Genomic DNA, 27,765 nt, shown 5'->3' on the forward strand with positions numbered 1-27,765 from the left:
CTGTTTCAGCCCCTCTGTTTCTTGCCCTCTGTTTCAGCCCCTCTGTTTCAGCCCTTCTGTTTCAGCCACTCGGTTTCAGCCCCTCTGTTTCTCGCCGTCTGTTTCTGCCCCTCTGTTTCTCGCCCTCTGTTTCTGCCCCTCTGTTTCTCGCCCTCTGTTTCAGCCCGTCTGTTTCTCGCCTTCTGTTTCAGCCCCTCTGTTTCAGCCCCTCTGATTCAGCCCCTCTGTTTCTCGCCCTCTGTTTCAGCCCCTCTGTTTCAGCCCTTCTGTTTCAGCCACTCGGTTTCAGCCCCTCTGTTTCTTGCCCTCTGTTTCAGCCCCTCTGTTTATCGCCCTCTGTTTTAGCCCCTCTGTTTCTCGCCCTCTGTTTCAGCCCCTCTGTTTCGCACTCTCTGTTTCAGCCCCTCTGTTTCAGCCCCTCTGTTTCAGCCCCTCCGATTCAGCCCCTCTGTTTCAGCCCCTCTGTTTCTGCCCCTCTGTTTCAGCCCCTCTGTTTCTCGCCCTTTGTTTCAGCCCCTCTGTTTCTCGCCCTCTGTTTCAGCCCCTCTGCTTCAGCCCCTCTGTTTCAGCCCCTCTGTTTCTCGCCCTCTGTTTCAGCCCCTCTGTTTCTTGCCCTCTGTTCCAGCCCCTCTGTTTCAGCCCCACTGTTTCTCGCCCTCGGTTTCTGCCCCTCTGTTTCACGCCCTCTGTTTCAGCCCCTCTGTTTCTCGCCTTCTGTTTCAGCCCCTCTGATTCAGGCCCTCTCTTTCAGCCCCTCTGTTTCTCGCCTTCTGTTTCAGCCCCTCTGATTCAGGCCCTCTGTTTCAGCCCCTCTGATTCAGCCCCTCTGATTCAGCCCCTCTGTTTCTCGCCCTCTGTTTCAGCCCCTCTGTTTCAGCCTTTCTGTTTCAGCCACTCGGTTTCAGCCCCTCTGTTTCTGGCCCTCTGTTTCAGGCCCTCTGTTTCTCGCTCTCTGTTTCAGCCCCTCTGTTTCAGCCCCTCTGTTTCAGCCCCTCTGTTTCTCGCCCTCTGTTTCTTGCCCTCTGTTTCAGCCACTCTGTTTCTCGCCCTCTGTTTCAGCCTCTCTGTTTCTCGCCCTCTGTTTCAGCCCCTCTGTTTCAGCCCCTCTGTTTCAGCCCCTCTGTTTCAGCCCCTCTGTTTCTCGCCCTCTGTTTCGTCCCTCTGATTCAGCACCTCTGTTTCTCGCCCTCTGTTTCAGCCCCTCTGTTTCTCGCCCTCTGTTTCAGCCCCTCTGTTTCAGCCCCTCTGTTTCAGCCCCTCTGTTTCTCGCCCTCTGTTTCAGCCCCTCTGTTTCTCGCCCTCTGTTTCAGCCCCTCTGTTTCTCGCCCTCTGTTTCAGCCCCTCTGTTTCTCGCCCTCTGTTTCAGCCCCTCTGTTTCAGCACCTCTGTTTCAGCCCCTCTGTTTCTCGCCCTCTGTTTCAGCCTATCTGTTTCTCGCCGTCTGTTTCAGCCTCCCGGTTTCTCGCCCTCTGCTTCAGCACCTCTATTTCTCGCCCTCTGTTTCAGCCCCTCTATTTTAGCCCCACTGTTTCAGCCCCTTTGTTTCAGCCACTATGTTTCTCACCCTCTGTTTCAGCCCCTCTGTTTCCGCCCCTCTGTTTCAGCCCCTCTGTTTCTCGCTCTCTGTTTCAGCCCCTCTGTTTCCGCCCCTCTGTTTCAGCCCCTCTGTTTCAGCCCCTCTGTTTCTCGCCCTCTGTTTCAGCCCCTCTGTTTCTTGCCCTCTGTTTCTGCCACTCTGTTTCTCGCCCTCTGTTTCAGCCCGTCTGTTTCTCGCCTTCTGTTTCAGCCCCTCTGATTCAGCCCCTCTGTTTCAGCCCTTCTGTTTCAGCCCCTCTGATTCAGCCCCTCTGTTTCTCGCCCTCTGTTTCAGCCCCTCTGTTTCAGCCCGTCTGTTTCAGCCACTCGGGTTCAGCCCCTCTGTTTCTTGCCCTCTGTTTCAGCCCCTCTGATTCAGCCCCTCTGTTTAAGCCTCTCTGATTCAGCCACTCTGTTTCAGCCCCTCTGATTCAGCCCCTCTGTTTCTCGCCCTCTGTTTCAGCCCCTCTGTTTCAGCCCCTCTATTTCAGCCACTCTGTTTCAGCCCCTCTGTTTCAGGCTCTCTGTTTCAGCCCGTCTGTTTCAGCCCCTCTGTTTCAGCCCCTCTGATTCAGTCCCTTAGTTTCTCGCCCTCTGTTTCAGCCCCTCTGTTTCAGCCCCTCTGAATCAGCCCCTCTGTTTCAGCCCCTCTGTTTCTCGCCCTCTGTTTCAGCCCCTCTGTTTCAGCCCCTCTGATTCAGCCCCTCTGATTCAGCCCCTCTGTTTCAACCCCTCTGTTTCAGCCCCTCCGATTCAGCCCCTCTGTTTCAGCCCCTCTGTTTCTGCCCATCTGTTTCCGCCCCTCTGTTTCTCGCCCTTTGTTTCAGCCCCTCTGTTTCTCGCCCTCTGTTTCAGCCCCTCTGTTTCAGCCCCTCTGTTTCAGCCCCTCTGTTTCTCGCCCTCTGTTTCAGCCCCACTGTTTCAGCCCCTCGGTTTCTCGACCTCTGTTTCAGCCCCTCTATTTCTCGCCCTCTGTTTCAGCCCCTCTATTGTAGCCCCACTGTTTCAGCCCCTTGGTTTCAGCCACTATTTTCTCGCCCTCTGTTTCAGCCCCTCTGTTTCTCGCTCTCTGTTTCAGCCCCTCTGTTTCCGCCCCTCTGTTTCAGCCCCTCTGTTTCAGCCCCTCTGTTTCTCGCCCTCTGTTTCAGCCCCTCTGTTTCTTGCCCTCTGTTTTAGCCACTCTGATTCTGGCCCTCTGTTTCAGCCCCTATGTTTCTCGCTCTCTGTTTCAGCCCCTCTGTTTCCGCCCCTCTGTTTCAGCCCCTCTGTTTCAGCCCCTCTGTTTCTCGCCCTCTGTATCAGGCGCTTTGTTTCAGTCCCTCTGTTTCGCGCTCTCTGTTTCAGCCCCTCTGTTTCACTCCCTCTGTTTCTCACTCTCTGTTTCTGCCCGTCTGTTTCTCGCCCTCTGTTTCAGCCCCTCTGTTTCTTGCCCTCTGTTTCTGCCCCTCTGTTTCTCGCCCTCTGTTTCAGCCCCTCTGTTTCAGCCCCTCTGTTTCAGCCCCTCTGTTTCAGCCCCTCTGTTTCTCGCCCTCTGTTTCTGCCCCTCTGTTTCTCGCCCTCTGTTTCAGCCCCTCTGTTTCTCGCCTTCTGTTTCAGCCCCTCTGATTCAGCCCCTCTGTTTCAGCCCCTCTGATTCAGCCCCTCTGATTCAGCCTCTCTGTTTCTCGCCCTCTGTTTCAGCCCCTCTGTTTCAGCCCTTCTGTTTCAGCCACTCGGTTTCAGCCCCTCTGTTTCTTGCCCTCTGTTCCAGCCCCTCTGTTTCTCGCCCTCTGTTTCAGCCCCTCTGTTTCTCGCCCTCTGTTTCAGCCCCTCTGTGTTGCACTCTCTGTTTCAGCCCCTATGTTTCAGCCCCTCTGTTTCTCGCCCTCTGTTTCTGCTCCTCTGTTTCTCGCCCTCTGTTTCAGCCCCTCTGTTTCTCGCCCTCTGTTTCAGCCCCTCTGATTCAGCCCCTCTGTTTCAGCCCCTCTTTATCAGCCCCTCTGTTTCAGCCCCTCTGTTTCAGCCCCTCTGTTTCTCGCCCTCTGTTTCAGCCCCTCTGTTTCTCACCCTCTGTTTCAGCACCTCTGTTTCAGCCCCTCTGTTTCTCGCCCTCTATTTCAGCCCCTCTGTTTCTCGCCCTCTGTTTCAGCCCCTCTGATTCAGCACCTCTGTTTCTCACCCTCTGTTTCAGCACCTCTGTTTCTCGCCATCTGTTTCAGCCCCTCTGTTTCTCGCCCTCTGTTTCAGCCCGTCTGTTTCAGCCCCTCTGTTTCAGCCCCTCTGTTTCTCGCCCTCTGTTTCAGCCCCTCTGTTTCTCGCCCTCTGTTTCAGCCTCTCTGTTTCTCGCCCTCTGTTTCAGCCCCTCTGTTTCAGCCCCTCTGATTCAGCCCCTCTGTTTAAGCCCCTCTGATTCAGATCCTCTGTTTCAGCCCCTCTGATTCAGTACCTTAGTTTCTCGCCCTCTGTTTCAGCCCCTCTGTTTCAGCCCCTCTATTTCAGCCCCTCTGTTTCAGCCCCTCTGTTTCAGGCTCTCTGTTTCAGCCCGTCTGTTTCAGCCCCTCTGTTTCAGCCCCTCTGATTCAGTCCCTTAGTTTCTCGCCCTCTGTTTCAGCCCCTCTGTTTCAGCCCCTCTGATTCAGCCCCTCTGTTTCAGCCCCTCTGTTTCTCGCCCTCTGTTTCAGCCCCTCTGCTTCAGCCCCTCTGTTTCAGCCCCTCTGTTTCTCGCCCTCTGTTTCAGCCCCTCTGTTTCTTGCCCTCTGTTCCAGCCCCTCTGTTTCAGCCCCACTGTTTCTCGCCCTCGGTTTCTGCCCCTCTGTTTCACGCCCTCTGTTTCAGCCCCTCTGTTTCTCGCCTTCTGTTTCAGCCCCTCTGATTCAGGCCCTCTCTTTCAGCCCCTCTGTTTCTCGCCTTCTGTTTCAGCCCCTCTGATTCAGGCCCTCTGTTTCAGCCCCTCTGATTCAGCCCCTCTGATTCAGCCCCTCTGTTTCTCGCCCTCTGTTTCAGCCCCTCTGTTTCAGCCTTTCTGTTTCAGCCACTCGGTTTCAGCCCCTCTGTTTCTGGCCCTCTGTTTCAGCCCCTCTGTTTCTCGCTCTCTGTTTCAGCCCCTCTGTTTCAGCCCCTCTGTTTCAGCCCCTCTGTTTCTCGCCCTCTGTTTCTTGCCCTCTGTTTCAGCCACTCTGTTTCTCGCCCTCTGTTTCAGCCTCTCTGTTTCTCGCCCTCTGTTTCAGCCCCTCTGTTTCAGCCCCTCTGTTTCAGCCCCTCTGTTTCAGCCCCTCTGTTTCTCGCCCTCTGTTTCAGCCCCTCTGATTCAGCACCTCTGTTTCTCGCCCTCTGTTTCAGCCCCTCTGTTTCTCGCCCTCTGTTTCAGCCCCTCTGTTTCAGCCCCTCTGTTTCAGCCCCTCTGTTTCTCGCCCTCTGTTTCAGCCCCTCTGTTTCTCGCCCTCTGTTTCAGCCCCTCTGTTTCTCGCCCTCTGTTTCAGCCCCTCTGTTTCTCGCCCTCTGTTTCAGCCCCTCTGTTTCAGCACCTCTGTTTCAGCCCCTCTGTTTCTCGCCCTCTGTTTCAGCCTATCTGTTTCTCGCCGTCTGTTTCAGCCTCCCGGTTTCTCGCCCTCTGCTTCAGCACCTCTATTTCTCGCCCTCTGTTTCAGCCCCTCTATTTTAGCCCCACTGTTTCAGCCCCTTTGTTTCAGCCACTATGTTTCTCACCCTCTGTTTCAGCCCCTCTGTTTCCGCCCCTCTGTTTCAGCCCCTCTGTTTCTCGCTCTCTGTTTCAGCCCCTCTGTTTCTTGCCCTCTGTTTCTGCCACTCTGTTTCTCGCCCTCTGTTTCAGCCCGTCTGTTTCTCGCCTTCTGTTTCAGCCCCTCTGATTCAGCCCCTCTGTTTCAGCCCCTCTGTTTCAGCCCCTCTGATTCAGCCCCTCTGTTTCTCGCCCTCTGTTTCAGCCCCTCTGTTTCAGCCCTTCTGTTTCAGCCACTCGGGTTCAGCCCCTCTGTTTCTTGCCCTCTGTTTCAGCCCCTCTGATTCAGCCCCTCTGTTTAAGCCTCTCTGATTCAGCCACTCTGTTTCAGCCCCTCTGATTCAGCCCCTCTGTTTCTCGCCCTCTGTTTCAGCCCCTCTGTTTCAGCCCCTCTATTTCAGCCACTCTGTTTCAGCCCCTCTGTTTCAGGCTCTCTGTTTCAGCCCGTCTGTTTCAGCCCCTCTGTTTCAGCCCCTCTGATTCAGTCCCTTAGTTTCTCGCCCTCTGTTTCAGCCCCTCTGTTTCAGCCCCTCTGAATCAGCCCCTCTGATTCAGCCCCTCTGTTTCTCGCCCTCTGTTTCAGCCCCTCTGTTTCAGCCCCTCTGATTCAGCCCCTCTGATTCAGCCCCTCTGTTTCAGCCCCTCTGTTTCAGCCCCTCCGATTCAGCCCCTCTGTTTCAGCCCCTCTGTTTCTCGCCCTCTGTTTCAGCCCCTCTGTTTCAGCCCTTCTGTTTCAGCCACTCGGGTTCAGCCCCTCTGTTTCTTGCCCTCTGTTTCAGCCCCTCTGTTTATCGCCCTCTGTTTTAGCCCCTCTGTTTCTCGCCCTCTGTTTCAGCCTCTCTGTTTCTCGCCCTCTGTTTCAGCCCCTCTGTTTCAGCCCCTCTGATTCAGCCCCTCTGTTTAAGACCCCTCTGATTCAGCCCCTCTGTTTCAGCCCCTCTGATTCAGTACCTTAGTTTCTCGCCCTCTGTTTCAGCCCCTCTGTTTCAGCCCCTCTATTTCAGCCACTCTGTTTCAGCCCCTCTGTTTCAGGCTCTCTGTTTCAGCCCGTCTGTTTCAGCCCCTCTGTTTCAGCCCCTCTGATTCAGTCCCTTAGTTTCTCGCCCTCTGTTTCAGCCCCTCTGTTTCAGCCCCTCTGAATCAGCCCCTCTGATTCAGCCCCTCTGTTTCTCGCCCTCTGTTTCAGCCCCTCTGTTTCTCACCCTCTGATTCAGCCCCTCTGATTCAGCCCCTCTGTTTCAGCCCCTCTGTTTCAGCCCCTCCGATTCAGCCCCTCTGTTTCAGCCCCTCTGTTTCTGCCCATCTGTTTCCGCCCCTCTGTTTCTCGCCCTTTGTTTCAGCCCCTCTGTTTCTCGCCCTCTGTTTCAGCCCCTCTGTTTCAGCCCCTCTGTTTCAGCCCCTCTGTTTCTCGCCCTCTGTTTCAGCCCCTCTGTTTCAGCCCCTCGGTTTCTCGACCTCTGTTTCAGCCCCTCTATTTCTCGCCCTCTGTTTCAGCCCCTCTATTGTAGCCCCACTGTTTCAGCCCCTTGGTTTCAGCCACTATTTTCTCGCCCTCTGTTTCAGCCCCTCTGTTTCTCGCTCTCTGTTTCAGCCCCTCTGTTTCCGCCCCTCTGTTTCAGCCCCTCTGTTTCAGCCCCTCTGTTTCTCGCCCTCTGTTTCAGCCCCTCTGTTTCTTGCCCTCTGTTTTAGCCACTCTGATTCTGGCCCTCTGTTTCACCCCCTCTGTTTCTCGCTCTCTGTTTCAGCCCCTCTGTTTCCGCCCCTCTGTTTCAGCCCCTCTGTTTCAGCCCCTCTGTTTCTCGCCCTCTGTATCAGGCGCTTTGTTTCAGTCCCTTTGTTTCGCGCTCTCTGTTTCAGCCCCTCTGTTTCACTCCCTCTGTTTCTCACTCTCTGTTTCTGCCCGTCTGTTTCTCGCCCTCTGTTTCAGCCCCTCTGTTTCTTGCCCTCTGTTTCTGCCCCTCTGTTTCTCGCCCTCTGTTTCAGCCCCTCTGTTTCAGCCCCTCTGTTTCAGCCCCTCTGTTTCAGCCCCTCTGTTTCTCGCCCTCTGTTTCTGCCCCTCTGTTTCTCGCCCTCTGTTTCAGCCCCTCTGTTTCTCGCCTTCTGTTTCAGCCCCTCTGATTCAGCCCCTCTGTTTCAGCCCCTCTGATTCAGCCCCTCTGATTCAGCCTCTCTGTTTCTCGCCCTCTGTTTCAGCCCCTCTGTTTCAGCCCTTCTGTTTCAGCCACTCGGTTTCAGCCCCTCTGTTTCTTGCCCTCTGTTCCAGCCCCTCTGTTTCTCGCCCTCTGTTTCAGCCCCTCTGTTTCTCGCCCTCTGTTTCAGCCCCTCTGTGTTGCACTCTCTGTTTCAGCCCCTATGTTTCAGCCCCTCTGTTTCTCGCCCTCTGTTTCTGCTCCTCTGTTTCTCGCCCTCTGTTTCAGCCCCTCTGTTTCTCGCCCTCTGTTTCAGCCCCTCTGATTCAGCCCCTCTGTTTCAGCCCCTCTGAATCAGCCCCTCTGTTTCAGCCCCTCTGTTTCAGCCCCTCTGTTTCTCGCCCTCTGTTTCAGCCCCTCTGTTTCTCACCCTCTGTTTCAGCACCTCTGTTTCAGCCCCTCTGTTTCTCGCCCTCTATTTCAGCCCCTCTGTTTCTCGCCCTCTGTTTCAGCCCCTCTGATTCAGCACCTCTGTTTCTCACCCTCTGTTTCAGCACCTCTGTTTCTCGCCATCTGTTTCAGCCCCTCTGTTTCTCGCCCTCTGTTTCAGCCCGTCTGTTTCAGCCCTTCTGTTTCAGCCCCTCTGTTTCTCGCCCTCTGTTTCAGCCCCTCTGTTTCTCGCCCTCTGTTTCAGCCTCTCTGTTTCTCGCCCTCTGTTTCAGCCCCTCTGTTTCAGCCCCTCTGATTCAGCCCCTCTGTTTAAGCCCCTCTGATTCAGATCCTCTGTTTCAGCCCCTCTGATTCAGTACCTTAGTTTCTCGCCCTCTGTTTCAGCCCCTCTGTTTCAGCCCCTCTATTTCAGCCCCTCTGTTTCAGCCCCTCTGTTTCAGGCTCTCTGTTTCAGCCCGTCTGTTTCAGCCCCTCTGTTTCAGCCCCTCTGATTCAGTCCCTTAGTTTCTCGCCCTCTGTTTCAGCCCCTCTGTTTCAGCCCCTCTGATTCAGCCCCTCTGATTCAGCCCCTCTGTTTCTCGCCCTCTGTTTCAGCCCCTCTGTTTCAGCCACTCTGATTCAGCTCCTCTGATTCAGCCCCTCTGTTTCAGCCCCTCTGTTTCAGCCCCTCTGTTTCTTGCCCTCTGTTTCAGCCCCTCTGTTTCAGCCCCTCTGTTTCAGCCCCTCTGTTTCTGCCCATCTGTTTCCGCCCCTCTGTTTCTCGCCCTTTGTTTCAGCCCCTCTGTTTCTCGCCCTCTGTTTCAGCCCCTCTGTTTCAGCCCTCTGTTTCTGCCACTCTGTTTCTCGCCCTCTGTTTCAGCCCCTCTGTTTCTTGCCCTCTGTTTCAGCCCCTCTGTTTCAGCCCTTCTGTTTCAGCCACTCGGTTTCAGCCCCTCTGTTTCTCGCCGTCTGTTTCTGCCCCTCTGTTTCTCGCCCTCTGTTTCTGCCCCTCTGTTTCTCGCCCTCTGTTTCAGCCCGTCTGTTTCTCGCCTTCTGTTTCAGCCCCTCTGTTTCAGCCCCTCTGATTCAGCCCCTCTGTTTCTCGCCCTCTGTTTCAGCCCCTCTGTTTCAGCCCTTCTGTTTCAGCCACTCGGTTTCAGCCCCTCTGTTTCTTGCCCTCTGTTTCAGCCCCTCTGTTTATCGCCCTCTGTTTTAGCCCCTCTGTTTCTCGCCCTCTGTTTCAGCCCCTCTGTTTCGCACTCTCTGTTTCAGCCCCTCTGTTTCAGCCCCTCTGTTTCAGCCCCTCCGATTCAGCCCCTCTGTTTCAGCCCCTCTGTTTCTGCCCCTCTGTTTCAGCCCCTCTGTTTCTCGCCCTTTGTTTCAGCCCCTCTGTTTCTCGCCCTCTGTTTCAGCCCCTCTGCTTCAGCCCCTCTGTTTCAGCCCCTCTGTTTCTCGCCCTCTGTTTCAGCCCCTCTGTTTCTTGCCCTCTGTTCCAGCCCCTCTGTTTCAGCCCCACTGTTTCTCGCCCTCGGTTTCTGCCCCTCTGTTTCACGCCCTCTGTTTCAGCCCCTCTGTTTCTCGCCTTCTGTTTCAGCCCCTCTGATTCAGGCCCTCTCTTTCAGCCCCTCTGTTTCTCGCCTTCTGTTTCAGCCCCTCTGATTCAGGCCCTCTGTTTCAGCCCCTCTGATTCAGCCCCTCTGATTCAGCCCCTCTGTTTCTCGCCCTCTGTTTCAGCCCCTCTGTTTCAGCCTTTCTGTTTCAGCCACTCGGTTTCAGCCCCTCTGTTTCTGGCCCTCTGTTTCAGCCCCTCTGTTTCTCGCTCTCTGTTTCAGCCCCTCTGTTTCAGCCCCTCTGTTTCAGCCCCTCTGTTTCTCGCCCTCTGTTTCTTGCCCTCTGTTTCAGCCACTCTGTTTCTCGCCCTCTGTTTCAGCCTCTCTGTTTCTCGCCCTCTGTTTCAGCCCCTCTGTTTCAGCCCCTCTGTTTCAGCCCCTCTGTTTCAGCCCCTCTGTTTCTCGCCCTCTGTTTCAGCCCCTCTGATTCAGCACCTCTGTTTCTCGCCCTCTGTTTCAGCCCCTCTGTTTCTCGCCCTCTGTTTCAGCCCCTCTGTTTCAGCCCCTCTGTTTCAGCCCCTCTGTTTCTCGCCCTCTGTTTCAGCCCCTCTGTTTCTCGCCCTCTGTTTCAGCCCCTCTGTTTCTCGCCCTCTGTTTCAGCCCCTCTGTTTCTCGCCCTCTGTTTCAGCCCCTCTGTTTCAGCACCTCTGTTTCAGCCCCTCTGTTTCTCGCCCTCTGTTTCAGCCTATCTGTTTCTCGCCGTCTGTTTCAGCCTCCCGGTTTCTCGCCCTCTGCTTCAGCACCTCTATTTCTCGCCCTCTGTTTCAGCCCCTCTATTTTAGCCCCACTGTTTCAGCCCCTTTGTTTCAGCCACTATGTTTCTCACCCTCTGTTTCAGCCCCTCTGTTTCCGCCCCTCTGTTTCAGCCCCTCTGTTTCTCGCTCTCTGTTTCAGCCCCTCTGTTTCCGCCCCTCTGTTTCAGCCCCTCTGTTTCAGCCCCTCTGTTTCTCGCCCTCTGTTTCAGCCCCTCTGTTTCTTGCCCTCTGTTTCTGCCACTCTGTTTCTCGCCCTCTGTTTCAGCCCGTCTGTTTCTCGCCTTCTGTTTCAGCCCCTCTGATTCAGCCCCTCTGTTTCAGCCCTTCTGTTTCAGCCCCTCTGATTCAGCCCCTCTGTTTCTCGCCCTCTGTTTCAGCCCCTCTGTTTCAGCCCGTCTGTTTCAGCCACTCGGGTTCAGCCCCTCTGTTTCTTGCCCTCTGTTTCAGCCCCTCTGATTCAGCCCCTCTGTTTAAGCCTCTCTGATTCAGCCACTCTGTTTCAGCCCCTCTGATTCAGCCCCTCTGTTTCTCGCCCTCTGTTTCAGCCCCTCTGTTTCAGCCCCTCTATTTCAGCCACTCTGTTTCAGCCCCTCTGTTTCAGGCTCTCTGTTTCAGCCCGTCTGTTTCAGCCCCTCTGTTTCAGCCCCTCTGATTCAGTCCCTTAGTTTCTCGCCCTCTGTTTCAGCCCCTCTGTTTCAGCCCCTCTGAATCAGCCCCTCTGATTCAGCCCCTCTGTTTCTCGCCCTCTGTTTCAGCCCCTCTGTTTCAGCCCCTCTGATTCAGCCCCTCTGATTCAGCCCCTCTGTTTCAGCCCCTCTGTTTCAGCCCCTCCGATTCAGCCCCTCTGTTTCAGCCCCTCTGTTTCTGCCCATCTGTTTCCGCCCCTCTGTTTCTCGCCCTTTGTTTCAGCCCCTCTGTTTCTCGCCCTCTGTTTCAGCCCCTCTGTTTCAGCCCCTCTGTTTCAGCCCCTCTGTTTCTCGCCCTCTGTTTCAGCCCCACTGTTTCAGCCCCTCGGTTTCTCGACCTCTGTTTCAGCCCCTCTATTTCTCGCCCTCTGTTTCAGCCCCTCTATTGTAGCCCCACTGTTTCAGCCCCTTGGTTTCAGCCACTATTTTCTCGCCCTCTGTTTCAGCCCCTCTGTTTCTCGCTCTCTGTTTCAGCCCCTCTGTTTCCGCCCCTCTGTTTCAGCCCCTCTGTTTCAGCCCCTCTGTTTCTCGCCCTCTGTTTCAGCCCCTCTGTTTCTTGCCCTCTGTTTTAGCCACTCTGATTCTGGCCCTCTGTTTCAGCCCCTATGTTTCTCGCTCTCTGTTTCAGCCCCTCTGTTTCCGCCCCTCTGTTTCAGCCCCTCTGTTTCAGCCCCTCTGTTTCTCGCCCTCTGTATCAGGCGCTTTGTTTCAGTCCCTTTGTTTCGCGCTCTCTGTTTCAGCCCCTCTGTTTCACTCCCTCTGTTTCTCACTCTCTGTTTCTGCCCGTCTGTTTCTCGCCCTCTGTTTCAGCCCCTCTGTTTCTTGCCCTCTGTTTCTGCCCCTCTGTTTCTCGCCCTCTGTTTCAGCCCCTCTGTTTCAGCCCCTCTGTTTCAGCCCCTCTGTTTCAGCCCCTCTGTTTCTCGCCCTCTGTTTCTGCCCCTCTGTTTCTCGCCCTCTGTTTCAGCCCCTCTGTTTCTCGCCTTCTGTTTCAGCCCCTCTGATTCAGCCCCTCTGTTTCAGCCCCTCTGATTCAGCCCCTCTGATTCAGCCTCTCTGTTTCTCGCCCTCTGTTTCAGCCCCTCTGTTTCAGCCCTTCTGTTTCAGCCACTCGGTTTCAGCCCCTCTGTTTCTTGCCCTCTGTTCCAGCCCCTCTGTTTCTCGCCCTCTGTTTCAGCCCCTCTGTTTCTCGCCCTCTGTTTCAGCCCCTCTGTGTTGCACTCTCTGTTTCAGCCCCTATGTTTCAGCCCCTCTGTTTCTCGCCCTCTGTTTCTGCTCCTCTGTTTCTCGCCCTCTGTTTCAGCCCCTCTGTTTCTCACCCTCTGTTTCAGCCCCTCTGATTCAGCCCCTCTGTTTCAGCCCCTCTTTATCAGCCCCTCTGTTTCAGCCCCTCTGTTTCAGCCCCTCTGTTTCTCGCCCTCTGTTTCAGCCCCTCTGTTTCTCACCCTCTGTTTCAGCACCTCTGTTTCAGCCCCTCTGTTTCTCGCCCTCTATTTCAGCCCCTCTGTTTCTCGCCCTCTGTTTCAGCCCCTCTGTTTCTCGCCCTCTGTTTCAGCCCGTCTGTTTCAGCCCCTCTGTTTCAGCCCCTCTGTTTCTCGCCCTCTGTTTCAGCCCCTCTGTTTCTCGCCCTCTGTTTCAGCCTCTCTGTTTCTCGCCCTCTGTTTCAGCCCCTCTGTTTCAGCCCCTCTGATTCAGCCCCTCTGTTTAAGCCCCTCTGATTCAGATCCTCTGTTTCAGCCCCTCTGATTCAGTACCTTAGTTTCTCGCCCTCTGTTTCAGCCCCTCTGTTTCAGCCCCTCTATTTCAGCCCCTCTGTTTCAGCCCCTCTGTTTCAGGCTCTCTGTTTCAGCCCGTCTGTTTCAGCCCCTCTGTTTCAGCCCCTCTGATTCAGTCCCTTAGTTTCTCGCCCTCTGTTTCAGCCCCTCTGTTTCAGCCCCTCTGATTCAGCCCCTCTGATTCAGCCCCTCTGTTTCTCGCCCTCTGTTTCAGCCCCTCTGTTTCAGCCACTCTGATTCAGCCCCTCTGATTCAGCCCCTCTGTTTCAGCCCCTCTGTTTCAGCCCCTCTGTTTCTTGCCCTCTGTTTCAGCCCCTCTGTTTCAGCCCCTCTGTTTCAGCCCCTCTGTTTCTGCCCATCTGTTTCCGCCCCTCTGTTTCTCGCCCTTTGTTTCAGCCCCTCTGTTTCTCGCCCTCTGTTTCAGCCCCTCTGTTTCAGCCCTCTGTTTCTGCCACTCTGTTTCTCGCCCTCTGTTTCAGCCCCTCTGTTTCTTGCCCTCTGTTTCAGCCCCTCTGTTTCAGCCCCTCTGTTTCTTGCCGTCTGTTTCTGCCCCTCTGTTTCTCGCCCTCTGTTTCTGCCCCTCTGTTTCTCGCCCTCTGTTTCAGCCCGTCTGTTTCTCGCCTTCTGTTTCAGCCCCTCTGTTTCAGCCCCTCTGATTCAGCCCCTCTGTTTCTCGCCCTCTGTTTCAGCCCCTCTGTTTCAGCCCTTCTGTTTCAGCCACTCGGTTTCAGCCCCTCTGTTTCTTGCCCTCTGTTTCAGCCCCTCTGTTTATCGCCCTCTGTTTTAGCCCCTCTGTTTCTCGCCCTCTGTTTCAGCCCCTCTGTTTCGCACTGTCTGTTTCAGCCCCTCTGTTTCAGCCCCTCTGTTTCAGCCCCTCCGATTCAGCCCCTCTATTTTAGCCCCACTGTTTCAGCCCCTTTGTTTCAGCCACTATGTTTCTCACCCTCTGTTTCAGCCCCTCTGTTTCCGCCCCTCTGTTTCAGCCCCTCTGTTTCTCGCTCTCTGTTTCAGCCCCTCTGTTTCCGCACCTCTGTTTCAGCCCCTCTGTTTCAGCCCCTCTGTTTCTCGCCCTCTGTTTCAGCCCCTCTGTTTCTTGCCCTCTGTTTCTGCCACTCTGTTTCTCGCCCTCTGTTTCAGCCCGTCTGTTTCTCGCCTTCTGTTTCAGCCCCTCTGATTCAGCCCCTCTGTTTCAGCCCCTCTGTTTCAGCCCCTCTGATTCAGCCCCTCTGTTTCTCGCCCTCTGTTTCAGCCCCTCTGTTTCAGCCCTTCTGTTTCAGCCACTCGGGTTCAGCCCCTCTGTTTCTTGCCCTCTGTTTCAGCCCCTCTGTTTATCGCCCTCTGTTTTAGCCCCTCTGTTTCTCGCCCTCTGTTTCAGCCTCTCTGTTTCTCGCCCTCTGTTTCAGCCCCTCTGTTTCAGCCCCTCTGATTCAGCCCCTCTGTTTAAGCCCCTCTGATTCAGCCACTCTGTTTCAGCACCTCTGATTCATTACCTTAGTTTCTCGCCCTCTGTTTCAGCCCCTCTGTTTCAGCCCCTCTATTTCAGCCCCTCTGTTTCAGCCCCTCTGTTTCAGGCTCTCTGTTTCAGCCCGTCTGTTTCAGCCCCTCGGTTTCAGCCCCTCTGATTCAGTCCCTTAGTTTCTCGCCCTCTGTTTCAGCCCCTCTGTTTCAGCCCCTCTGATTCAGCCCCTCTGATTCAGCCCCTCTGTTTCTCGCCCACTGTTTCAGCCCCTCTGTTTCAGCCCCTCTGATTCAGCCCCTCTGATTAAGCCCCTCTGTTTCAGCCCCTCTGTTTCATCCCCTCTGTTTCTTGCCCTCTGTTTCAGCCCCTCTGTTTCAGCCCCTCTGTTTCAGCCCCTCCGATTCAGCCCCTCTGTTTCAGCCCCTCTGTTTCTGCCCATCTGTTTCCGCCCCTCTGTTTCTCGCCATTTGTTTCAGCCCCTCTGTTTCTCGCCCTCTGTTTCAGCCCCTCTGTTTCAAACCCTCTCTTTCTGCCACTCTGTTTCTCGCCCTCTGTTTCAGCCCCTCTGTTTCTTGCCCTCTGTTTCAGCCCCTCTGTTTCAGCCCCTCTGTTTCTCGCCCTCTGTTTCTGCCCCTCTGTTCCTCGCCCTCTGTTTCTGCCCCTCTGTTTCTCGCCCTCTGTTTCAGCCCGTCTGTTTCTCGCCTTCTGTTTCAGCCCCTCTGTTTCAGCCCCTCTGAAACAGCCCCTCTGTTTCTCGCCCTCTGTTTCAGCCCCTCTGTTTCAGCCCTTCTGTTTCAGCCACTCGGTTTCAGCCCCTCTGTTTCTTGCCCTCTGTTTCAGCCCCTCTGTTTATCGCCCTCTGTTTTAGCCCCTCTGTTTCTCGCCCTCTGTTTCAGCCCCTCTGTTTCGCACTCTCTGTTTCAGCCCCTCTGTTTCAGCCCCTCTGTTTCAGCCCCTCCGATTCAGCCCCTCTGTTTCAGCCCCTCTGTTTCTGCCCCTCTGTTTCAGCCCCTCTGTTTCTCGCCCTTTGTTTCAGTCCCTCTGTTTCTCGCCCTCTGTTTCAGCCCCTCTGCTTCAGCCCCTCTGTTTCAGCCCCTCTGTTTCTCGCCCTCTGTTTCAGCCCCTCTGTTTCTTGCCCTCTGTTTCAGCCCCTCTGTTTCAGCCCCACTGTTTCTCGCCCTCGGTTTCAGCCCCTCTGTTTCTCGCCCTCTGTTTCAGCCCCTCTGTTTCTCGCCCTCTGTTTCAGCCCCTCTGTTTCAGCACCTCTGTTTCAGCCCCTCTGTTTCTAACCCTCTGTTTCAGCCCCTCTGTTTCTCGCCCTCTGTTTCAGCCTCCCGGTTTCTCGCCCTCTGCTTCAGCCCCTCTATTTCTCGCCCTCTGTTTCAGCCCCTCTATTTCACGCCCTCTGTTTCAGCCCCTCTGTTTCTCGCCTTCTGTTTCAGCCCCTCTGATCCAGGCCCTCTCTTTCAGCCCCTCTGTTTCTCGCCTTCTGTTTCAGCCTCTCTGATTCAGGCCCTCTGTTTCAGCCCCTCTGATTCAGCCCCTCTGATTCAGCCCCTCTGTTTCTCGCCCTCTGTTTCAGCACCTCTGTTTGAGCCCTTCTGTTTCAGCCACTCGGTTTCAGCCCCTCTGTTTCTGGCCCTCTGTTTCAGCCCCTCTGTTTCTCGCTCTCTGTTTCAGCCCCTTTGTTTCAGCCCCTCTGTTTCAGCCCCTCTGTTTCTCGCCCTCTGTTTGAGCCCCTCTGTTTCTTGCCCTCTGTTTCAGCCACTCTGTTTCTCGCCCTCTGTTTCAGCCTCTCTGTTTCTCGCCCTCTGTTTCAGCCCCTCTGTTTCAGCCCCTCTGTTTCAGCCCCTCTGTTTCAGCCCCACTGTTTCTCGCCCTCTGTTTCAGCCCCTCTGATTCAGCCCCTCTGTTTCTCGCCCTCTGTTTCAGCCCCTCTGTTTCTCGCCCTCTGTTTCAGCCCCTCTGTTTCAGCCCCTCTGTTTCAGCCCCTCTGTTTCTCGCCCTCTGTTTCAGCCCCTCTGTTTCTCGCCCTCTGTTTCAGCCCCTCTGTTTCTCGCCCTCTGTTTCAGCCCCTCTGTTTCAGCACCTCTGTTTCAGCCCCTCTGTTTCTCGCCCTCTGTTACAGCCCCTCTGTTTCTCGCCCTCTGTTTCAGCCTCCCGGTTTCTCGCCCTCTGTTTCAGCCTCCCGGTTTCTTGCCCTCTGCTTCAGCCCCTCTATTTCTCGCCCTCTGTTTCAGCCCCTCTATTTTAGCCCCACTGTTTCAGCCCCTTTGTTTCAGCCACTATGTTTCTCACCCTCTGTTTCAGCCCCTCTGTTTCCGCCCCTCTGTTTCAGCCCCTCTGTTTCAGCCCCTCTGATTCAGCCCCTCTGTTTCTCGCCCTCTGTTTCAGCCCCTCTGTTTCAGCCCTTCTGTTTCAGCCACTCGGGTTCAGCCCCTCTGTTTCTTGCCCTCTGTTTCAGCCCCTCTGTTTATCGCCCTCTGTTTCTGCCCATCTGTTTCCGCCCCTCTGTTTCTCGCCATTTGTTTCAGCCCCTCTGTTTCTCGCCCTCTGTTTCAGCCCCTCTGTTTCAAACCCTCTCTTTCTGCCACTCTGTTTCTCGCCCTCTGTTTCAGCCCCTCTGTTTCTTGCCCTCTGTTTCAGCCCCTCTGTTTCAGCCCCTCTGTTTCTCGCCCTCTGTTTCTGCCCCTCTGTTCCTCGCCCTCTGTTTCTGCCCCTCTGTTTCTCGCCCTCTGTTTCAGCCCGTCTGTTTCTCGCCTTCTGTTTCAGCCCCTCTGTTTCAGCCCCTCTGATTCAGCCCCTCTGTTTCTCGCCCTCTGTTTCTGCCCCTCTGTTCCTCGCCCTCTGTTTCTGCCCCTCTGTTTCTCGCCCTCTGTTTCAGCCCGTCTGTTTCTCGCCTTCTGTTTCAGCCCCTCTGTTTCAGCCCCTCTGATTCAGCCCCTCTGTTTCTCGCCCTCTGTTTCAGCCCCTCTGTTTCAGCCCTTCTGTTTCAGCCACTCGGTTTCAGCCCCTCTGTTTCTTGCCCTCTGTTTCAGCCCCTCTGTTTATCGCCCTCTGTTTTAGCCCCTCTGTTTCTCGCCCTCTGTTTCAGCCCCTCTGTTTCGCACTCTCTGTTTCAGCCCCTCTGTTTCAGCCCCTCTGTTTCAGCCCCTCCGATTCAGCCCCTCTGTTTCAGCCCCTCTGTTTCTGCCCCTCTGTTTCAGCCCCTCTGTTTCTCGCCCTTTGTTTTAGTCCCTCTGTTTCTCGCCCTCTGTTTCAGCCCCTCTGCTTCAGCCCCTCTGTTTCAGCGCCTCTGTTTCTCGCCCTCTGTTTCAGCCCCTCTGTTTCTTGCCCTCTGTTTCAGCCCCTCTGTTTCAGCCCCACTGTTTCTCGCCCTCGGTTTCAGCCCCTCTGTTTCTCGCCCTCTGTTTCAGCCCCTCTGTTTCTCGCCCTCTGTTTCAGCCCCTCTGTTTCAGCACCTCTGTTTCAGCCCCTCTGTTTCTCGCCCTCTGTTTCAGCCCCTCTGTTTCAGCCCCTCTGTTTCTCGCCCTCTGTATCTGCCCCTCTGTTTCTCGCCCTCTGTTTCAGCCCCTCTGTTTCTCGCCTTTTGTTTCAGCCCCTCTGATTCAGCCCCTCTGTTTCTCGCCCTCTGTTTCAGCCCCTCTGTTTCAGCCCTTCTGTTTCAGCCACTCGGTTTCAGCCCCTCTGTTTCTTGCCCTGTGTTTCAGCCCCTCTGTTTCTCGCGCTCTGTTTCTGCTCCTCTGTTTCTCGCCCTCTGTTTCAGCCCCTCTGTTTCTCGCCCTCTGTTTCAGCCCCTCTGATTCAGCCCCTCTGTTTCAGCCCCTCTGTTTCAGCCCCTCTGTTTCTCGCCTTCTGTTTCAGCGCCTCTGTTTCTCGCCCTCTGTTTCAGCCCCTCTGATTCAGCCCCTCTGTTTCAGCCCCTCTGTTTCAGCCCGTCTGTTTCTCGCCTTCTGTTTCAGCCCCTCTGTTTCAGCCCCTCTGATTCAGCCCCTCTGTTTCTCGCCCTCTGTTTCTGCCCCTCTGTTCCTCGCCCTCTGTTTCTGCCCCTCTGTTTCTCGCCCTCTGTTTCAGCCCGTCTGTTTCTCGCCTTCTGTTTCAGCCCCTCTGTTTCAGCCCCTCTGATTCAGCCCCTCTGTTTCTCGCCCTCTGTTTCAGCCCCTCTGTTTCAGCCCTTCTGTTTCAGCCACTCGGTTTCAGCCCCTCTGTTTCTTGCCCTCTGTTTCAGCCCCTCTGTTTATCGCCCTCTGTTTTAGCCCCTCTGTTTCTCGCCCTCTGTTTCAGCCCCTCTGTTTCGCACTCTCTGTTTCAGCCCCTCTGTTTCAGCCCCTCTGTTTCAGCCCCTCCGATTCAGCCCCTCTGTTTCAGCCCCTCTGTTTCTGCCCCTCTGTTTCAGCCCCTCTGTTTCTCGCCCTTTGTTTCAGTCCCTCTGTTTCTCGCCCTCTGTTTCAGCCCCTCTGCTTCAGCCCCTCTGTTTCAGCGCCTCTGTTTCTCGCCCTCTGTTTCAGCCCCTCTGTTTCTTGCCCTCTGTTTCAGCCCCTCTGTTTCAGCCCCACTGTTTCTCGCCCTCGGTTTCAGCCCCTCTGTTTCTCGCCCTCTGTTTCAGCCCCTCTGTTTCTCGCCCTCTGTTTCAGCCCCTCTGTTTCAGCACCTCTGTTTCAGCCCCTCTGTTTCTCGCCCTCTGTTTCAGCCCCTCTGTTTCTCGCCGTCTGTTTCAGCCTCCCGGTTTCTCGCCCTCTGCTTCAGCCCCTCTATTTCTCGCCCTCTGTTTCAGCCCCTCTATTTCACGCCCTCTGTTTCAGCCCCTCTGTTTCTCGCCTTCTGTTTCAGCCCCTCTGATCCAGGCCCTCTCTTTCAGCCCCTCTGTTTCTCGCCTTCTGTTTCAGCCTCTCTGATTCAGGCCCTCTGTTTCAGCCCCTCTGATTCAGCCCCTCTGATTCAGCCCCTCTGTTTCTCGCCCTCTGTTTCAGCCCCTCTGTTTGAGCCCTTCTGTTTCAGCCACTCGGTTTCAGCCCCTCTGTTTCTGGCCCTCTGTTTCAGCCCCTCTGTTTCTCGCTCTCTGTTTCAGCCCCTTTGTTTCAGCCCCTCTGTTTCAGCCCCTCTGTTTCTCGCCCTCTGTTTGAGCCCCTCTGTTTCTTGCCCTCTGTTTCAGCCACTCTGTTTCTCGCCCTCTGTTTCAGCCTCTCTGTTTCTCGCCCTCTGTTTCAGCCCCTCTGTTTCAGCCCCTCTGTTTCAGCCCCTCTGTTTCAGCCCCTCTGTTTCTTGCCCTCTGTTTCAGCCCCTCTGATTCAGCCCCTCTGTTTCTCGCCCTCTGTTTCAGCCCCTCTGTTTCTCGCCCTCTGTTTCAGCCCCTCTGTTTCAGCCCCTCTGTTTCAGCCCCTCTGTTTCTCGCCCTCTGTTTCAGCCCCTCTGTTTCTCGCCCTCTGTTTCAGCCCCTCTGTTTCTCGCCCTCTGTTTCAGCCCCTCTGTTTCAGCACCTCTGTTTCAGCCCCTCTGTTTCTCGCCCTCTGTTTCAGCCCCTCTGTTTCTCGCCCTCTGTTTCAGCCTCCCGGTTTCTCGCCCTCTGTTTCAGCCTCCCGGTTTCTTGCCCTCTGCTTCAGCCCCTCTATTTCTCGCCCTCTGTTTCAGCCCCTCTATTTTAGCCCCACTGTTTCAGCCCCTTTGTTTCAGCCACTATGTTTCTCACCCTCTGTTTCAGCCCCTCTGTTTCCGCCCCTCTGTTTCAGCCCCTCTGTTTCAGCCCCTCTGATTCAGCCCCTCTGTTTCTCGCCCTCTGTATCAGCCCCTCTGTTTCTCGCCCTCTGTTTCAGCCCCTCTGTTTCAGCACCTCTGTTTCAGCCCCTCTGTTTCTCGCCCTCTGTTTCAGCCCCTCTGTTTCTCGCCCTCTGTTTCAGCCTCCCGGTTTCTCGCCCTCTGTTTCAGCCTCCCGGTTTCTCGCCCTCTGATTCAGCCCCTCTATTTCTCGCCCTCTGTTTCAGCCCCTCTATTTTAGCCCCACTGTTTCAGCCCCTTTGTTTCAGCCACTATGTTTCTCACCCTCTGTTTCAGCCCCTCTGTTTCCGCCCCTCTGTTTCAGCCCCTCTGTTTCTCGCTCTCTGTTTCAGCCCCTCTATTTCCGCCCCTCTGTTTCAACCCCTCTGTTTCAGCCCCTCTGTTTCTCGCCCTCTGTTTCAGCCCCTCTGTTTCAGACCCTCTGTTTCAGTCCCTCTGTTTCTCGCCCACTGTTTCTCGCCCTCTGTTTCAGCCCCTCTGTTTCTCGCCCTCTGTTTCAGCCCCTCTGTTTCTCGCCCTCTGTTTCAGCCCCTCTGTTTCAGCCCCTCTGTTTCTCGCTCTCTGTTTCAGCCCCTCTCTTTCCGCCCCTCTGTTTAAGCCCCTCTGTTTCAGCCCCTCTGTTTCTCGCCCTCTGTTTCAGCCCCTCTGTTTCTTGCCCTCTGTTTCAGCCACTCTGTTTCTCGCTCTCTGTTTCAGCCACTCTGTTTCTCGCCCTCTGTTTCAGCCCCACTGTTTCAGCCCCTCTGTTTCAGTCCCTCTGTTTCAGCCCCCTCTGTTTCTCGCCCTCTGTTTCAGCCCCTCTGTTTCTCGCCCTGTGTTTCAGCCTCTCTGTTTCTCGCCCTCTGTTTCAGCCCCACTGTTTCAGCCCCTCTGTTTCAGCCCCTCTGTTTCTCGCCCTCTGTTTCAGCCCCTCTGTTTCTCGCCCTCTGTATCAGGCGCTTTGTTTCAGCCCCTTTTTTTTCAGCCCCACTTTTTCAGCCCCTCTGTTTCTCGCCCTCTGTTTCTCGCCCTCTGTGTCAGCCACTCTGTTTCTCGCCCTCTTTTTCAGCCCCTCTGTTTCAGCCCATCTGATTCAGCCTGTCTGATTCAGCCCCTCTGTTTCTCGCCCTCTGTTTCAGCCACTCTGTTTCAGCCCCTCTGTTTCTTGCCCTCTGTTTCAGCCCCTCTGTATCTCGCCCTCTGTTTCTGCCCGTCTGTTTCTCGCCCTCTGTTTCAGCCCCTCTGTTTCTCGCCCTCTGTTTCAGCCCCTCTGTTTCTCGCCCTCTGTTTCAGCCCCTCTGTTTCTCGCCCTCCGTTTCAGTCCCTCTGTTTCGCGCTCTCTGTTTCAGCCCCTCTGTTTCAGTCCCTCTGTTTCTCGCTCTCTGTTTCTGCCCGTCTGTTTCTCGCCCTCTGTTTCAGCCCCTCTGTTTCTTGCCCTCTGTTTCTGCCCCTCTGTTTCTCGCCCTCTGTTTCCGTCCCTCTGATTCAGCCCCTCTGTTTCAGACCCTCTGAATCAGCCACTCTGATTCAGCACCTCTGTTTCAGCCCCTCTGTTTCTCGCCCTCTGTTTCAGCCCCTCTGTTTCAGCCCCTCTGTTTCAGCCCCTCTGTTTCTCGCCCTCTGTTTCAGCCCCTCTGTTTCTCGCCCTCTGTTTCAGCCACTCTGTTTCTCGCCCTCTGTTTCAGCCCCTCTGTTTCAGACCCTCTGTTTCAGTCCCTCTGTTTCTCGCCCACTGTTTCTCGTCCTCTGTTTCAGCCCCTCTGTTTCTCGCCCTCTGTTTCAGCCCCTCTGTTTCAGCCCCTCTGTTTCAGCCCCTCTGTTTCTCGCCCTCTGTTTCAGCCCCTCTGTTTCTCGCCCTCTGTTTCAACCCCTCTGTTTCTCGCCCTCTGTTTCAGCCCCTTTATTTCTCACCCTCTGTTTCAGCCCCTCTGTTTCAGCCCCACTGTTTCAGCCCCTCTGTTTCAGAACCTCTGTTTCTCGCCCTCTGTTTCAGCCCCTCTGTTTCTCGCCCTCCGTTTCAGCCCCTCTGTTTCTCGCCCTCTGTTTCAGCCCCTCTGTTTCAGACCCTCTGTTTCAGTCCCTCTGTTTCTCGCCCTCTGTTTCTCGCCCTCTGTTTCAGCCCCTCTGTTTCTCGCCCTCTGTTTCAGCCCCTCTGTTTCTCGCCCTCTGTTTCAGCCCCTCTGTTTCAGCCCCTCTGTTTCAGCCCCTCTGTTTCAGCCCCTCTGTTTCTCGCCCTCTGTTTCAGCCCCTCTGTTTCTTGCCCTCTGTTTCAGCCCCTCTGTTTCTCGCCCTCTGTTTCAGCCTCTCTGTTTCTCGCCCTCTGTTTCAGCCCCTCTGTTTCAGCCCCTCTGATTCAGCCCCTCTCTTTCAGCCCCTCTGTTTCTCGCCCTCTGTTTCAGCCCCTCTGTTTCAGCCCCTCTGATTCAGCCCCTTTGTTTCAGCCCCTCTGTTTCTCGCCCTCTGTTTCAACCCCTCTGTTTCTCGCCCCCTGTTTCAGCCCCTTTATTTCTCACCCTCTGTTTCAGCCCCTCTGTTTCAGCCCCACTGTTTCAGCCCCTCTGTTTCAGACCCTCTGTTTCTCGCCCTCTGTTTCAGCCCCTCTGTTTCTCGCCCTCCGTTTCAGCCCCTCTGTTTCTCGCCCTCTGTTTCAGCCCCTCTGTTTCAGACCCTCTGTTTCAGTCCCTCTGTTTCTCGCCCTCTGCTTCTCGCCCTCTGTTTCAGCCCCTCTGTTTCTCGCCCTCTGTTTCAGCCCCTCTGTTTCTCGCCCTCTGTTTCAGCCCCTCTGTTTCAGCCCCTCTGTTTCAGCCCCTCTGTTTCAGCCCCTCTGTTTCTCGCCCTCTGTTTCAGCCCGTCTGTTTCTTGCCCTCTGTTTCAGCCCCTCTGTTTCTCGCCCACTGTTTCAGCCTCTCTGTTTCTCGCCCTCTGTTTCAGCCCCTCTGTTTCAGCCCCTCTGATTCAGCCCCTCTGTTTCAGCCCCTCTGTTTCTCGCCCTCTGTTTCAGCCCCTCTGATTCAGCCCCTCTGTTTCAGCCCCTCTGATTCAGCCCCTCTGTTTCAGCCCCTCTGTTTCAGGCTCTCTGTTTCAGCCCGTCTGTTTCAGCCCCTCTGTTTCAGCCCCTCTGATTCAGTCCCTTAGTTTCTCGCCCTCTGTTTCAGCCCCTCTGTTTCAGCCCCCCTGATTCAGCCCCTCTGATTCAGCCCCTCTGTTTCTCGCCCTCTGTTTCAGCCCCTCTGTTTTAGCCCATCTGTTTCTCGCCCTCTGTTTCAGCCGCTCTGTTTCGCACTCTCTGTTTCAGCCCCTCTGTTTCAGCCCCTCTGTTTCAGCCCCTCCGATTCAGCCCCTCTGTTTCAGCCCCTCTGTTTCTGCCCCTTTGTTTCAGCCCCTCTGTTTCTCGCCCTTTGTTTCAGCCCCTCTGTTTCTCGCCCTCTGTTTCAGCCCCTCTGTTTCAGCCCCACTGTTTCTCGCCCTCTGTTTCAGCCCCTCTGTTTTAGCCCCTCTGTTTCTCGCCCTCTGTTTCAGCCCCTCTGTTTCGCACTCTCTGTTTCAGCCCCTCTGTTTCAGCCCCTCTGTTTCAGCCCCTCCGATTCAGCCCCTCTGTTTCAGCCCCTCTGTTTCTGCCCCTCTGTTTCAGCCCCTCTGTTTCTCGCCCTTTGTTTCTGCCCCTCTGTTTCACGCCCTCTGTTTCAGCCCCTCTGTTTCTCGCCTTCTGTTTCAGCCCCTCTGATTCAGGCCCTCTCTTTCAGCCCCTCTGTTTCTCGCCTACTGTTTCAGCCCCTCTGATTCAGCCCCTCTGTTTCAGCCCCTCTGATTCAGCCCCTCAGATTCAGCCCCTCTGTTTCTCGCCCTCTGTTTCAGCCCCTCTGTTTCAGCCCTTCTGTTTCAGCCACTCGGTTTCAGCCCCTCTGTTTCTGGCCCTCTGTTTTAGCCCATCTGTTTCTCGCTCTCTGTTTCAGCCCCTCTGTTTCAGCCCCTCTGTTTCTCGCCCTCTGTTTGAGCCCCTCTGTTTCTTGCCCTCTGTTTCAGCCACTCTGTTTCTCGCCCTCTGTTTCAGCCTCTCTGTTTCAGCCCCTCTGTTTCAGCCCCTCTGTTTCAGCCCCTCTGTTTCAGCCCCTCTGTTTCTCGCCCTCTGTTTCAGCCCCTCTGATTCAGCCCCTCTGTTTCTCGCCCTCTGTTTCAGCCCCTCTGTTTCTCGCCCTCTGTTTCAGCCCCTCTGTTTCAGCCCCTCTGTTTCAGCCACTCTGTTTCTCGCCCTCTGTTTCAGCCCCTCTGTTTCAGACCCTCTGTTTCAGTCCCTCTGTTTCTCGCCCACTGTTTCTCGCCCTCTGTTTCAGCCCCTCTGTTTCTCGCCCTCTGTTTCAGCCCCTCTGTTTCTCGCCCTCTGTTTCAGCCCCTCTGTTTCAGCCCCTCTGTTTCTCGCTCTCTGTTTCAGCCCCTCTCTTTCCGCCCCTCTGTTTCAGCCTCTCTGTTTCTCGCCCTCTGTTTCAGCCCCTCTGTTTCAGCCCCTCTGTTTCTCGCCCTCTGTTTCAGCCCCTCTGTTTCTTGCCCTCTGTTTCAGCCACTCTGTTTCTCGCTCTCTGTTTCAGCCACTCTGTTTCTCGCCCTCTGTTTCAGCCCCACTGTTTCAGCCCCTCTGTTTCAGTCCCTCTGTTTCAGCACCTCTGTTTCTCGCCCTCTGTTTCAGCCCCTCTGTTTCTCGCCCTGTGTTTCAGCCTCTCTGTTTCTCGCCCTCTGTTTCAGCCCCACTGTTTCAGCCCCTCTGTTTCAGCCCCTCTGTTTCTCGCCCTCTGTTTCAGCCCCTCTGTTTCAGCCCCTCTGTTTCAGCCCCTCTGTTTCTCGCCTTCTGTTTCAGCCACTCTGTTTCTCGCCCTCTGTTTCAGCCCCTCTGTTTCTCGCCCTCTGTTTCAGCCCCTCTGTTTCTCGCGCTCTGTTTCAGCCCCTCTGTTTCAGCACCTCTGTTTCAGCCTCTCTGTTTCTCGCCCTCTGTTTCAGCCCCACTGTTTCAGCCCCTCTGTTTCAGCCCCTCTGTTTCTCGCCCTCTGTTTCAGCCCCTCTGTTTCAGCCCCTCTGTTTCAGCCCCTCTGTTTCTCGCCCTCTGTTTCAGCCACTCTGTTTCTCGCCCTCTGTTTCAGCCCCTCTGTTTCTCGCTCTCTGTTTCAGCGCCTTTATTTCTCACCCTCTGTTTCAGCCCCTCTGTTTCAGCCCCACTGTTTCAGCCCCTCTGTTTCAGCCCCTCTGTTTCTCGCCCTCTGTTTCAGCCCCTCTGTTTCTCGCCCTCCGTTTCAGCCCCTCTGTTTCTCGCCCTGTTTCAGCCCCTCTGTTTCAGACCCTCTGTTTCAGTCCCTCTGTTTCTCGCCCTCTCTTTCTCGCCCTCTGTTTCAGCCCCTCTGTTTCTCGCCCTCTGTTTCAGCCCCTCTGTTTCTCGCCCTCTGTTTCAGCCCCTCTGTTTCAGCCCCTCTGTTTCAGCCCCTCTGTTTCAGCCCCTCTGTTTCTCGCCCTCTGTTTCAGCCCCTCTGTTTCTTGCCCTCTGTTTCAGCCCCTCTGTTTCTCGCCCTCTGTTTCAGCCTCTCTGTTTCTCGCCCTCTGTTTCAGCCCCTCTGTTTCAGCCCCTCTGATTCAGCCCCTCTCTTTCAGCCCCTCTGTTTCTCGCCCTCTGTTTCAGCCCCACTGTTTCAGCCCCTCTGATTCAGCCCCTCTGTTTCAGCCCCTCTGTTTCTCGCCCTCTGTTTCAACCCCTCTGTTTCTCGCCCTCTGTTTCAGCCCCTCTGTTTCTCGCCCTCTGTTTCAGCCCCTCTGTTTCAGCCCCTCTGTTTCAGCCCCTCTGTTTCAGCCCCTCTGTTTCTCGCCCTCTGTTTCAGCCCCTCTGTTTCTTGCCCTCTGTTTCAGCCCCTCTGTTTCTCGCCCTCTGTTTCAGCCTCTCTGTTTCTCGCCCTCTGTTTCAGCCCCTCTGTTTCAGCCCCTCTGATTCAGCCCCTCTCTTTCAGCCCGTCTGTTTCTCGCCTTCTGTTTCAGCCCCTCTGTTTCAGCCCCTCTGATTCAGCCCCTCTGTTTCTCGCCCTCTGTTTCAGCCCCTCTGTTTCAGCCCTTCTGTTTCAGCCACTCGGTTTCAGCCCCTCTGTTTCTTGCCCTCTGTTTCAGCCCCTCTGTTTATCGCCCTCTGTTTTAGCCCCTCTGTTTCTCGCCCTCTGTTTCAGCCCCTCTGTTTCGCACTCTCTGTTTCAGCCGCTCTGTTTCAGCCCCTCTGTTTCAGCCCCTCCGATTCAGCCCCTCTGTTTCAGCCCCTCTGTTTCTGCCCCTCTGTTTCAGCCCCTCTGTTTCTCGCCCTTTGTTTCAGTCCCTCTGTTTCTCGCCCTCTGTTTCAGCCCCTCTGCTTCAGCCCCTCTGTTTCAGCGCCTCTGTTTCTCGCCCTCTGTTTCAGCCCCTCTGTTTCTTGCCCTCTGTTTCAGCCCCTCTGTTTCAGCCCCACTGTTTCTCGCCCTCGGTTTCAGCCCCTCTGTTTCTCGCCCTCTGTTTCAGCCCCTCTGTTTCTCGCCCTCTGTTTCAGCCCCTCTGTTTCAGCACCTCTGTTTCAGCCCCTCTGTTTCTCGCCCTCTGTTTCAGCCCCTCTGTTTCTCGCCGTCTGTTTCAGCCTCCCGGTTTCTCGCCCTCTGCTTCAGCCCCTCTATTTCTCGCCCTCTGTTTCAGCCCCTCTATTTCACGCCCTCTGTTTCAGCCCCTCTGTTTCTCGCCTTCTGTTTCAGCCCCTCTGATCCAGGCCCTCTCTTTCAGCCCCTCTGTTTCTCGCCTTCTGTTTCAGCCTCTCTGATTCAGGCCCTCTGTTTCAGCCCCTCTGATTCAGCCCCTCTGATTCAGCCCCTCTGTTTCTCGCCCTCTGTTTCAGCCCCTCTGTTTGAGCCCTTCAGTTTCAGCCACTCGGTTTCAGCCCCTCTGTTTCTGGCCCTCTGTTTCAGCCCCTCTGTTTCTCGCTCTCTGTTTCAGCCCCTTTGTTTCAGCCCCTCTGTTTCAGCCACTCTGTTTCTCGCCCTCTGTTTCAGCCTCTCTGTTTCAGCCCCTCTGTTTCAGCCCCTCTGTTTCAGCCCCTCTGTTTCAGCCCCTCTGTTTCTCGCCCTCTGTTTCAGCCCCTCTGATTCAGCCCCTCTGTTTCTCGCCCTCTGTTTCAGCCCCTCTGTTTCTCGCCCTCTGTTTCAGCCCCTCTGTTTCAGCCCCTCTGTTTCAGCCACTCTGTTTCTCGCCCTCTGTTTCAGCCCCTCTGTTTCAGACCCTCTGTTTCAGTCCCTCTGTTTCTCGCCCACTGTTTCTCGCCCTCTGTTTCAGCCCCTCTGTTTCTCGCCCTCTGTTTCAGCCCCTCTGTTTCTCGCCCTCTGTTTCAGCCCCTCTGTTTCAGCCCCTCTGTTTCTCGCCCTCTGTTTCAGCCCCTCTGTTTCAGACCCTCTGTTTCAGTCCCTCTGTTTCTCGCCCACTGTTTCTCGCCCTCTGTTTCAGCCCCTCTGTTTCTCGCCCTCTGTTTCAGCCCCTCTCTTTCCGCTCCTCTGTTTCAGCCTCTCTGTTTCTCGCCCTCTGTTTCAGCCCCTCTGTTTCAGCCCCTCTGTTTCTCGCCCTCTGTTTCAGCCCCTCTGTTTCTTGCCCTCTGTTTCAGCCACTCTGTTTCTCGCTCTCTGTTTCAGCCACTCTGTTTCTCGCCCTCTGTTTCAGCCCCACTGTTTCAGCCCCTCTGTTTCAGTCCCTCTGTTTCAGCACCTCTGTTTCTCGCCCTCTGTTTCAGCCCCTCTGTTTCTCGCCCTGTGTTTCAGCCTCTCTGTTTCTCGCCCTCTGTTTCAGCCCCACTGTTTCAGCCCCTCTGTTTCAGCCCCTCTGTTTCTCGCCCTCTGTTTCAGCCCCTCTGTTTCA

Source organism: Chiloscyllium punctatum, chromosome 33 (assembly GCF_047496795.1).
Source record: "Chiloscyllium punctatum isolate Juve2018m chromosome 33, sChiPun1.3, whole genome shotgun sequence".
In the NCBI taxonomy this organism is placed as follows: Eukaryota; Metazoa; Chordata; class Chondrichthyes; order Orectolobiformes; family Hemiscylliidae; genus Chiloscyllium; species Chiloscyllium punctatum.